The sequence below is a fragment of the Triturus cristatus genome, chromosome 7, assembly GCF_964204655.1.
Source record: "Triturus cristatus chromosome 7, aTriCri1.1, whole genome shotgun sequence".
NCBI lineage: Eukaryota > Metazoa > Chordata > Amphibia > Caudata > Salamandridae > Triturus > Triturus cristatus.
This window is the reverse complement of record NC_140590.1, coordinates 1518159468-1518171708: the sequence shown is the minus strand read 5'-3', so window position 1 is coordinate 1518171708 and position 12241 is coordinate 1518159468. Positions and strand designations below refer to the sequence as shown.

The 12241-nt window shown below is 43.0% G+C and overlaps 1 long non-coding RNA gene across 3 annotated transcripts in view; it reads left to right on the top strand.

Annotated features, from left to right (window-relative positions):
- The window catches only part of LOC146812277 (uncharacterized), a 268437-nt gene that overhangs the window by 26695 nt on the left and 229501 nt on the right, over positions 1-12241 (top strand). Inside the window, exon 1 of one of the 3 annotated variants that reach the window (XR_014965891.1) lies at positions 3244-3323. The exons of the other annotated variants lie outside the window; for them this stretch is intronic. This is a non-coding gene — a long non-coding RNA (uncharacterized LOC146812277). Of the gene's footprint in view, positions 1-3243; positions 3324-12241 lie in introns of those variants that run through there. 3 annotated transcript variants of the gene reach the window in all.

The following is a 12241-nucleotide window of genomic DNA, read 5'->3' as shown; positions in this document are numbered from 1 at the left end:
TACATCGGGGCATGTCCTACCTTACACATACAATGCGCCCTATTATAAGGGGGGCTTACAAGATGCCAAGGGAAGGTTTAGGGGCTGGGAAGTGGGTGCACTTCACTGCCAAGATGGCAGTTCTGGACTGCACGCAGACACTGCAGTGGCAGGTCTGAGACACACTTTACGAGCTGCTTCTGTGGGTGGCACAAACCAGTGCTGCAGGCCCACCAGCAGCATTCGGTTTACCAGCCCTGGGCACACACAGGCCACGCTACTAGGGACTAACAGGTAAACCAAATAAGCCAATCATGGATGTACCAATTCATATGTCATCTTTACAAAGGGAGCATTCGCGCTGTGGCACTGAATGGCAGTGGCACAGCGCCCAGAGCATCTATAACCAGCAAAAACAGAGGAGACGCAGCGAAAAAATGGAAGGGAGACTCACGCTAATGGTGCCAGGTCTAACATAGGGGAAAAAGAAGTGGAGCATGCACACATCCCTGCCTAATTCCCCGGTTACCCTGAAGCTGGTGGTGCACTCTCCCTCTAGCCCATATCGAACTGTTGTACTCAAACAGCTATATATTTGTGAGAGGTATACAATGATAGCATTTGGTGTTCTCATGTGAATCAAAGTTTACCATAGTTAAGCATGGTTTACTAGGTCAAAAGCACTAGTGAGGTCAACGAAACAAAGGTCTAAATGGCCCTTTTTTAAATTGTATATTTACTAATCAATGGGTGCAAATTAATACATTGTTCAATTGTCCCTATCTCTCTTCTGAAACCGTACTGTGATTCTGAGAGGATTTTATTTTCATCTGTCCATATTTCTAACCTCTCCAACAAGATCTTACCTATCCATTTTGAGGTTGTGTCAAGGAGGGAAATAGGGCGATGGCGTTTGGCGTCACTTCTGTCGTCCTTTTTAAAAATCGGGACAATAATACTTTCGGCCCATATTCTTGGTATCCAGCCCCCCACAACGGTATTGAACACTTTTTGTAAAAGTGGGGCCCAAAGAACCATTTCAATTTTAAAAATGTCTATTGGGGCCTGGTTCCAATCAGTTTGCACATCTTTCTAGGGCTAGTGTGACTTCATCCTAGGTAATGGGGGCCAAAATTATAAAAACTTTATTATTTAAGGGTTTCAAAGTACCATTAGGGTCACTATTTTCTGTATGCAACTAATTTTAATCTTGTGGGGTCGATGTATCCTTGCTTGGGATGTTGATTAAATGAGTACAGTCCGAGGATTAAGAAGAGGAGGGATTAGAAGGAAGGGGGATGAGGAAGGAGGGATGAGGCGGAAGTAAGAGGTAGGTAGGAAGGATGGAGAAAGCAGGAGGATGTTTCATAAAGTGTATAGTACTCTCACCAGCATCTTGGTGCTAACCAAAAACCACCCACCGAAGCGGTACCACAGGGACACACCTTTATAGTAAGTTACCATTATCTGTGACCGCTCCTACTGCGCAGAGGAAGGGTCTATGAAAAGGCTAACTGGTCATCTTTCAGTTGTTTATTAATGTATTTGGATGTTAAAGTGGTACTAATGAGGTGAAGCAATTGCCAGGACAGTGTAAACGTGGAAACAAATGACACAATTATGAAGTAATACTATCATAAATTGTACTGCATTAGGTCAGATCATTTTCCTATTCTTGCTGCCTAATTTATGAAACACTGCTGCACAATTTCAGTATCCCCGATTATAGTCCTTCTGCTGAGAAAGCAGTAGTATTTTGCCCAGTACAGAATTTTTATTTTACTCATTCTCAAAGCAGAAGTTGTGAAAGATTTGCATCTGACACGCGTAGTTTTTTTCCTTCATGTCAGGGTCATTGTTTTCTCTCTCAAGATAAAAAAAATACTGACGTGCCCGACGGAGAAATCCAGTGATGGTCATCTGACTCTAAATCTGTAGTTTAGGAAGTTTGAGAATTGTGGTGATCAGTGGCGGCTCGCATAGGGCGTGCGGTGTGGCGGGTTTGGGGGGGTAGTAAACTCGGACATTCGACAGAACAGAGGAATGTAATTATTACTTTCCTCTGTTCCGTCGTATGTCCAAATTTACTACCCCCACCTCACTGCCCCGCAGCATGCCCTATGCAAGCTGCCACTGGTGGTGATGCTGGTTAGGCTTCACCATGCAGTACTCTCACAATGCCCCAAAGATGGTCCTTGATTCATAATAAGAACTCCTTAGCTCAGTCCTGGTTGAGTGTCAAAGAGAAACATGTGTTAAGCATTTCACAGTACCAACATGGACGATAAGTAATTGCCACGACTCGAAAGAAACCCAACACCAATGTATAAAAAATAAAGCAGATTTTTATCTTAATTTATACACGTAAATGAAATGGAGCAGATACATAAACCTGGAGTTGTGGAATTAGAAGAGCACACAAATCAGTCATTCACTACTGCAGAACTTCTTGCATTGCGGTCAATGGGAAAAGAGGCAGTGATAATCGGTCACTTTCAGGTCGAGTTGCAGGGAACCCAAGGTAGGTAAAGGTGATGTTGTCCTTGGATCAAGCCCCAACAGTCAGTTCATTTTTACCTGGCTCAAGAAGCCCAGGTGCAGAGTTGTCCTGGCTGTACTTGATGCTGAAGTGGAAGCTGTGGGAGAGCTGGGTTTACTGCTTATCCAGTACTGGTGGGGAACAGGGTGCAAAACGTTGACAACCAAGCCACTACTGATGTCAGATGAAGGTTTTGTGGAGTTCACTCGAGTACAGCGTTAAAAAAAGAGGGTGGTTGCCAGACTGGCAACCAACAAGCCTTGGCATTGGTAAGCACAGTACAAATTTCAATATCCGGAAGTCTTGGGGAACATGGTAGCTGCCTGAAAGTTCATGTAGGTCAGGACTGCATTTCCCACAATTCAGTGGAACTTCTTCTTTTGGGCAATACCTCAGAGGGCCCACTGGCCAGCGATTCTTTAGGTCTAGTACACTGTTTTTACCGGTGGTTGTAGGGGACTACTGCCATTAGTCTGGAGGAGTCAGGTAATGCCTTCGGCTCCCAAAGGGGTTCTTTTGTCTGGGTGAATCAAACTTTGGCATTTCTTTTTATCGGCATGTTGATGCTGTTATTGCCACTAACTGTACTTCCATTCTGATAACAAAAAACTGCTGTCCTGTCTGGGTTAAGCCTGCTAGCGGTTATGGTCTTACACACTTTTCTTTCTTCTATGCTGAAAAAAATGAAAGAAAAATATGTATTTAAAATCTTTGTTTAATCCAACAGGCTTAGTCTGGTGATCCTGTTTGACAATGAGCTGGGTGTCTTTAAGCCACTTTGAGACTTTATTCATAAGGATTCTGGGTAAGGACTTTGCTAACATTCATGTTTACATATGTTATCTTAGGGAATTTTGCCCACATTCAAAATCTGAATTTCAATATCTGTAAATTCAAGCCCACATTTTGAACTGTACATTAAAGTATCAGAAAATGCCACTCGAAATTCACTGCAATGTATTCCCCAGCATGAGAGGTAGCCTGAAAAGAGAGGTTAAGAAACTGGTGAGGGATCACTTTCCCTGGGGTCAGCCTAAAAGGTAGGACAACTTGAGCAACTTCCCATACCTCAATACCTCTAGTGTACATGAAGCTAAAGCAGGTTCAGAATTGGTACTGTAAATTCAAATCTACACGACAAGCCACTGTGAGGTGGCTGGTGTTAGCTTTTGGAAGGCATGGACACCTGCTCCATCCTACTCTTTATTTTGGTAGTTTATGCTAATTCTTGACTTTTCCAAGCTAGTCATATGTGTTGCACATTTTACTTCTACCAGCTGTGAAAGCTTGTTTTCTTTAGGGGGGTGGAGGGGTTTGTTCTTGTCCTGGCATCTTTAGTGTGGTTCTCTCCTAACTTTTTGCCTTCAACCCTTCTGTACTTGGTGGCTCTGTGTCTGGCGGCTCACTGTTTGGTAGCCTTTTCTATTGTGGTGCAATTTTTTTGATGGACATAAATTGTTATTGCCGATACCTGAATCTCTATTTTTTTTTTAAATCCTCATATATGACATAGACAGGGATAGGACCTGGTAGTGACCCGCGAGTGCAACAGGGCCTTTGGTTGGGTTAAGCTCCTTATCATGCCTCCTTCAATCTATTTGTGGGGGTGAGTTATGTGACCACCATCCTCCTCAACTGTTGAAGTTTGTCTTAAATCCTTGGACTTTTAGACGTGTGCGAGTGTTTACAAATTCTGGCCACCAGAGAAGTCAAGCCACCCCGCCATGTTACTTTATCTTAACCCCATATTATAGTATAGGGGGTCCCACATTTTTTCTTTTTTGTGAACCTTTAGAGCAATCCACGCAATCCGATTAAGAGGGTGTAATGGAGGGGTCCCATATTATACATATACATATTTCTCTTTGTGCAATAATTATCAGGGTGTAAAGGGCAGTCGGGCACAAATTTCCCCAGTTTGTGTGCAGCCCTCTCACCAGCTAAGATTTAAAAAATAATAAAATCGAGGCTTTTCTCTATTCTCTACCCAAAAATTCCTGTAAGAAATTTGCCCACCTCCTGCCAGAAGAATTGGATGGCTGCACACTGTCAAAGTAGACAAACGTCATCCGTGTTCTCTAGTGCACATTTAGGACAAAACCTCTTCTTACTTCCTCCCATCTTCGAGAGCCTCTTAGGTGACCAGTATGCCCTGTATAAGGTAAATAGAGGATTCCTCCTAAGTGGTGCAGATCTTATCGTTACCCAAAGTGTAGACATAGATACTTGCCATGAATGTAGAATATCAAGTTCTGGCAGGTCTGCCTTCCAGATCTCTTCTGGTAGGTTTGGGGGGCTGTCTCCACCTCGAAACAGAGCCCATTACCACTTAGACACATCTTGTGCAGGGCTAATTCTTTTTCCCATTACATTTTGAGCCCGATGTTGGTTTGTCCACGGAACTAGCTAACTGATGGTATTTAAATCTTGATATGCTGTGATTTGTGCTCTTTGCTAAGACGTCCCATCACACCAAGGATCCTTGTTTAATTAAGTGACCCCAGCATATCAAACCTGCAGTTAACGGTGGGGTGGCTAAAGTATTTTGTAGGCACCACTTGGGTGTCCTTAGGGATTTTGATATCAGGGCATAGATGGAGGGATAGCACTCCCAGAATTTTCTAATATATTATTGGGCCTTCTTTCTGAAAAAAACAAGGCGCTGTTAATTGATGATAATCACCATATTTCGTCTTGATTCGGAGTGTTAACAGAAAACCTTCCTGGTGAAGATAACCATTTTCTACTCCAATATGGCCACCCTAGGTACTTTAAAAAGATTCAATTAAAAAATTTAATTGCAGTGTGTAAACTTTGGTTTTAAGTCAAAAGGGTTCTCAGCTGAACCTATATTTTTTAACAAAAGACTGCTGTGCTGTCTCTGAGGTAAGCCTGCCAGCGCTTGTGGTCTTGTACACATTGGTTTATGTGCTACAAAAAGTAGTAAAAGTATTTATTTACAAAACATTTGTAGGAAAATGTCCCTTTTTTTGCATGGTGACCCCTCACGTTTTATCTTACATCTGATGCAATCTGACTTGGTGTGCCCTGGGTCGCTGCCAACCGGGTTCCCGGGGCCTCTGCTTTTACTCAAAGCGGTACCTTTGTACTGCCAATTGTCACATCCCTGGCACACAAGTAAGCCTCTTCTAAAAGGTACCATGGGTACCAAGGGCACTGTGACAAAGGCTTCTAAGGGCTGCAAAACTTATTGTGCCACTTTTAAGGGCCCTGTACCTTAACATTCACACACTACCAGTGCAGTGTTTTGGTGAGTCGACAATGCTCACATCCCTGTGTGCCATGTCTGCAACCCACTACATATTGCCTAGTTATGTCACCCATCTAGCAGGGTGCACTAGCCCTCAAGTGAGGGCACAGTGGCATGAGTCCTATGCCCGCACAGTCCATTCTCAGACACTGTGTGTAGTAAATCCATAAAGAGTATATGGTCTGGGAGATGGTCATTACAAACTTCAGAGCTCCATAATGGCTCACTAAAAACTGGAAAGTGTGGTAGCAAATGTCTCGGCACATTAAACCCACACTGATGCCAGTGTGGGATTTAATGCAAAATGCACTCCAAAGTTATCTTAGAGATGCCCCTGAAAATCAACCAGCCCTGATGTGTTTCCTGAATGGCTGCCTGCCATTTGCCACCACCAGACAGGTTTCTGGACCCCTGGGTAGAGAGCCTCCACACACTCGATTCAGAAACAAAGCCTATGCTAGGCAGAGGTGAAATGCCTTCTTGCCCAGGATGGGGGCTGGGTCCACAAAGGAGAAGCTTCAAAGTCCTGCTGCCTTTGTAAGCTATCCCTGCCTTTTGCTGCACTCAGCAACTGGCTCCCACCGGTTCTGGCCCCCATTGGTACTTGCATGATTTGCAACGCGAGGACGTACTCTGCATTGTGTTTGATGGGAAAAAACAACGTGAAAGGCCGTGTGGGAATCTCCACCCATCAGCAGTGGAGTTTTTTTGTTACTCCGCGGAGCTTTGCGTAGCACGACTCTGCGACCTCTGCCCAGGCCTAGCCCATATATTGATATGTACATTACACTTTCAGAAAATGTTACTCAAAAATCACTGCTGCAACCTATTATATATTATTATAGTGGCTTCTGATGCTCTAAGGTAGTCAGATGAGTTGCCCTCTTATTACTACTATTGGCTGTGATCCTTTTTATGGGGGGGGGGGTGACTTCTTGGCCTGTTAGACCTGGCATTCTTAGCGTGGTTCTCCCATAACTTTTTGCCTTCAACCCTCCTCTCTTTGTCAGCTCAGTTTTTGTCAGCTCAGTATGTTGATGGACATCTTAACCTCTTCCATGCTCGTGATGGCTGGGAGCCATCATGCGTCACGGTGGGCATGTGCGCAGGCCGTCGGGGGCCGTCCGAATCCCCGCCCACTAATAAACTCCCGCACAGCGCGGAAATGTCACGTGCACGGAGGGGGTTAATGATGTTAATGCCTCTAAAGGTACATCTATTATTTTAAGAGAATACTGCTGCCCTGTCTCTGCATTAAGTCTGCCAGTGCTTATGCTCTTGTACACATTGGTTTATGTGTTAAATGTATAAAAATATATATTTTTAAAAAATATTAAGACAAATAAGCTTGGAGAATAGTGATCCTGTCTGACACGGAGTTGGGCATTTTGGGCCACTTTGATACATATTCATAACGATCATCCAAAAGGAATTTGGAGTGATTTGTGTACTTGTGTGATCTTATGGAATCATACCCTCATTCAAAATAAGAATTGTATATTCAATATCTGCAAATTCAAGCCAACATATTGGGTTTTACATTAAACTCCATTAAAAGCTACTCAAAAATTACTGTAATTCCAAAAAATTAAAACGACCGTGGGTAGAGCAACAGAGAGAGGTATTGGGTATTTATTTTGATGGGCATGTTGATGCTGTTATGGCCACTAACTTTACCTCCATTTTGATGACAGAATACTGCTGTCCTGTCTCGGAGGTAAGTCTGCCAGTGCTCAAGTCTTAAGCACATTGGTTTGTTTGTTGAAGAGGTTTAATAAAAATATAGTTTTTAAACAGTGTTTAGTAACATGAGATTAGAGAATGACAATCCATTCTGACAAGGAGTTATTTATCTTGAAGACTCTTTAGGACCTACATTGGTAAGGATCCTGGATCAGGACTTTGGTTTGACTTATGTGTACTTGTGTCTTCTTTTTGAATTTTGCCCCTATTCAAAATCTGAATATCATTACTCAATATCTGCAAATTCAAGCCCACATATTGAACTATACATTAAACTTTCAGAAAATGTCATTCGAGAATCACTTACATTATATAGCCTACTGTTCCAAAAAATTGATAAACAGTGGATAGAGCAACAGTGAGAGGTAGAGGTAGCCTGAAAAGAGGTGAAAAAACTGATGAAGGATCACTTTTCCATGGTCAGCCTTAATACCTTTAGTGTACTTAAAGCTTCCACAATGGCTGAATTAGAAGTATACATTCAAAAGCTACATGAGCAGTCTCTGCAAGTTGGCTGGTGTTAGAAGGTGGAGGCAGTAGCCTATGCTTCCCAAAAGCTCTTTATTTGGGTGGATTATTAAAGTGGCTTCTTATGCTCCAAGGTAGTCAGGTGGGTTGCCCTCACATTAGTACTACCAGCTGTGATGGCTTATTTTTTTTCGGGTGGGTGTGGGGGGGGGGGGGTGGTGCTGGTTCTGTCATGTAGTGTCTGTAAGACCTATATAGGATCTGCGCGTTTAGAAAACATACACTGCGGGACTGGTATCCAGACTGATTCCAGACACCCCCATCGGATATGTTGGCCTGTATACCAGCTAGCTGGCAATGCCACTATAACCTCCTCTTACCAAGGAGAGAATAGTTCTTGGCAACTATTGAACATGACAACCCTGATCCCTCAGGACCTTGAAAACAGTAACATACTTTTTGCTCAGTCACTCGTGCTCACTTGTTCTCAGAGATATACACAGAATAAACGGTTGGGACGTTTTCAATAAGTATTGAATAGTCATTATTCTAGTGTAAAATAAGTGCACTGAAATCACCAGTAGGCAGTAGCATAAATAAATGAGTAACAGCACTAAAAGTAAATAGATGGTAGGTTTCTACCATTTTGCCTAAAATCATAAATATAGGCAAGTATATAAAATAAATGGCAATAAAATGCGCACTCTTATGATACACCCTAACTAGATGTACCCAAGTGTACCAAGCATGTGGATATGTGTAAAGCCAAGAATCCCTCAAGGATAAAGACAACCCCATTACTTGATGTTAGACTGTGGGACCCCATTCTGGTCTCGAGCTGAACAGCCTGCAAGGGATGTTAGACCACTGCAGGCTGGAGTATCTGCATACTGGAACCTCAGCGTCTCGCGTCAGTGTGTCGGCATGGAGGTCGAGATCTCCTCTGCCTATCTCAGCAAGATGTGATGTTTATATACCCTAAGGTATCCCCAGGGGTTCTACCTTGCTGTACCAGTATCCCGACTTAGCATGACGTCGGGAATGAACTTTATACACAGTTATTATGCATGAGATAATGGTCTTGCTGTGATTCCAAGAACCTAAGACTCCTCATGCATAATTTATGAGGCCAGTGACCAGGGAAAGACCCTACATTTATGTGTAGTATTGTATCTGGGTAAAATGTCAGTCCTCCAAATCCGTTATGTATGTAGTATAGAGGAGAATGTAGGTGAAGGGTTGTGATAATACCTAGACCTATATTGGGGTACCTATTTGAAAAATAACACCCACTCCTCATCCGACTGGACGGCATTACTAAATTCTAGCGTACTACTAAGGCATCTAGAGGTTTGTATGCAACAAATAACATTTTTAAGAGAAGTTAAAAAGCATTAAAAAACCCTTTACAAAATCATTCAAGTAGTGGCTCTAAAGTGTCCGTTTATATAGTCCAAACAACTACAAGCATCTCGAAAGCCATGCAGGTCAAAATGTTTCAGTTTAGAATTTCGAAAAAGTTAAAAGCCAAATCTTCCCAGCACGCGACATGCTGGTAGACGCAACATTGCTGCTGTTTGCATACGCAGCTGACGATCCCTGTAACACCTCACAAAAAATGTCAATTGAGAACAGATGATCTTCCGTACTGCCTGCAGCAGATGCCGGGGCAGCCTACGCCACATCCAAGGCCTGAGTTTTATAGGAGCCGGTGCCCAAAACTACCTGTGGTGGCTCTAAGAATGCTGCCAACAACATGGGAATACGCTGAGGACACTGCAGAACATGGGCCGTTATCGGGTCCAGTAAAGCATCAACGGCCGGTAGCGCAACCGATAAAGTGTCAGATAGAGGTCCAACATGCATTCTTCTCCGCAGAACAGGCATCAGAGTACAGATAGGACGTAGTCCATCCAGACTGGTCTAAATGACAGGAACCAAGAGGTGCTCAGTTCCCGTAGGTGAGGTGTGCCTAGATGTTGTACCATTTGATCATGGTATTTACGCTCCAGGAGAGCTGTTGCTACCTCCTTGGTGGCTGGGACGTCCATTGCATAGCAGAAAGGTAACAATCAGGATTCCTGCTATTAGTAACAGGATCAACGGAAGCCCTCCAAAAATGCTTCCAAAGACGGCGGGACGTATGAAAGATGCTTATGGTCTTAAATAGGTGTATAACGCCTGTCATATCGGGCATGTTAAAGATACGGCTTACCATTTCTGTGAAATGGAAAGGGCAGTTTGTACGTATAAGTGCCTGTATCTCAGCCGAGGACCTTGCGATCTGGAGATCTAAAGTCTCCCAGGCGGAGGTTGAGGGCACGGTATGTTGTGAAAGCATAGCTTTCATTCTGCTAGGAGTTTTCAAACCGTATAAAGGAAACATTTAGCAAAGGCCATAACGGCGCCTCCCTGACTGTGTTGGTGGAAACAATACTTGTATACAGCAAGTAACCCTGGAGCTCACAGTGACTAGATATGCGATGCCCGGAAGCAACCCACAACAAACTTGATCATTCAGCATCAAGTAACTCTCATTCGAGAGAAGCTTGAATACCAAATTAAACACAGCTGCCGGGGTACCTCTCAGGTGACAAGACCATTTCGCCACAGGCCCATTACAAGCTCCATGCAGCATAATATCCTGGCATATGAGGGATCCACTTAAAGCATTCTCGCAGTTCGTTCCACTTAGGAACACTTCCAGATCCTCACACCTGCATCGAAATCTGTCTGGTAAATACCAGGACTCCTTGATAAATTCCTTACCCATCTTCTCATATCAGCCTGCCTGCCTGTTGTTATTCTAGGCAACATTGAAACTGAAATGTTGCGACCGATTATGTTATATGGCCGTGGATTAACCATTCTGTGGACGACGACTCAACCACATTAAAGGGTAACCTGTCCAGTTTCTCAATGCACAGCATTTTATATTTTGCTCCCCTCTGTGCCATTTTCATCTGCTTTTCTGTTAGATTGTGTGCAGAAAATAATGACATAGTTGATAAAATGCCATGGCACAATGACTGTAGCGTCCAGCTTAACAAAATAATAGAACATAACTGCGACGGTCTGTGTTGCAATATGGACAAATCCTGTTCTATTACATCGAAAGCAGAAGATACAATGTTGCCCAGTGAATATATCTTGGATGTTCATGCAGTCATGCAGTCATGTCATTGTCAACTACGGCTAACGCCTTTTCTAGGTTAACTCTATTTCTCTTAATCTCTCTGCAGCTTCTTGTTGGGAGATTTTCCAGATTTCATTATAGACAGCATACAAAAAACTCTTCTGACGTGGTTTTTTGGGACCTAATAAAAAATCCCATAGGTCCACATCCTCTGAGTAAGGAAGAGCGTTGTTTCATCTGGGGTAGGGTTGAGGTCTTTAGCCAATCAAGGCACAACTTCGCAACACTGCATGATGTAACTACCTCCGGATGTTCTCATTGTACATAACGTGGGTTTGGCCTATGGATACTAAACCCTTCGGTGGTACCCCTAAATCTTTCCGGACATCTGTTTGTGTCAGTGGACCAAACCAAACATCCCTTTTGGGTTCTATTGCAATATGTTATCCAATGTACCCCCTCTTTCTGATGTAAAATTCCCCCCGATGTTTAAAGATGTTGGAATTTGAGGCGTGTTCAAATCCTTATTCTTGCCTATTCCAAGACAAGAAGTCTGTTGCACAGTGCCATTAAAAAAAAATCATCTGCTGTGGAATGAGGCATGCTCTAAACAGGGTTTCTGTTCCCTGGACTTGCCAGTCCCTAGAACCCCAGATTAATTTCAAGTCCGCAGTGTCCATCCATAAGCCAAAACCTTGTTCAGACATCTGGGTGATAAAGGAAGCAGAGTAAATCTGTTTGGTGTTTGTTAAAAAAAATTCTGTGCAGATATTGGTGCAACTTTATAGTAATACGAGGTTGGGTCAGAAGTGTTAAACCCTGCAAAATATGAGAAATTCGGTGCAAATGTTCTTGAACTACTTTTCGGTGGTGTAGGGCATTGTTCCCACTGGTAGTATGTGAAAACATTTCTCACTTTTGCTAGAATTATGCAAGAAATGATGACCATAATATTGGTAACAATAGATTTGAATTTTATAAAACTTTTTTTAACGAGTTGACCCCCTTCTTCGTAAAATTGTTTAATGATATCAAACAGGGAGGTTGTATTCCCCCGAATTTTAAGGAATCCATATTGGTTAGCTTTGGTAAAAAGGGGAAAAAT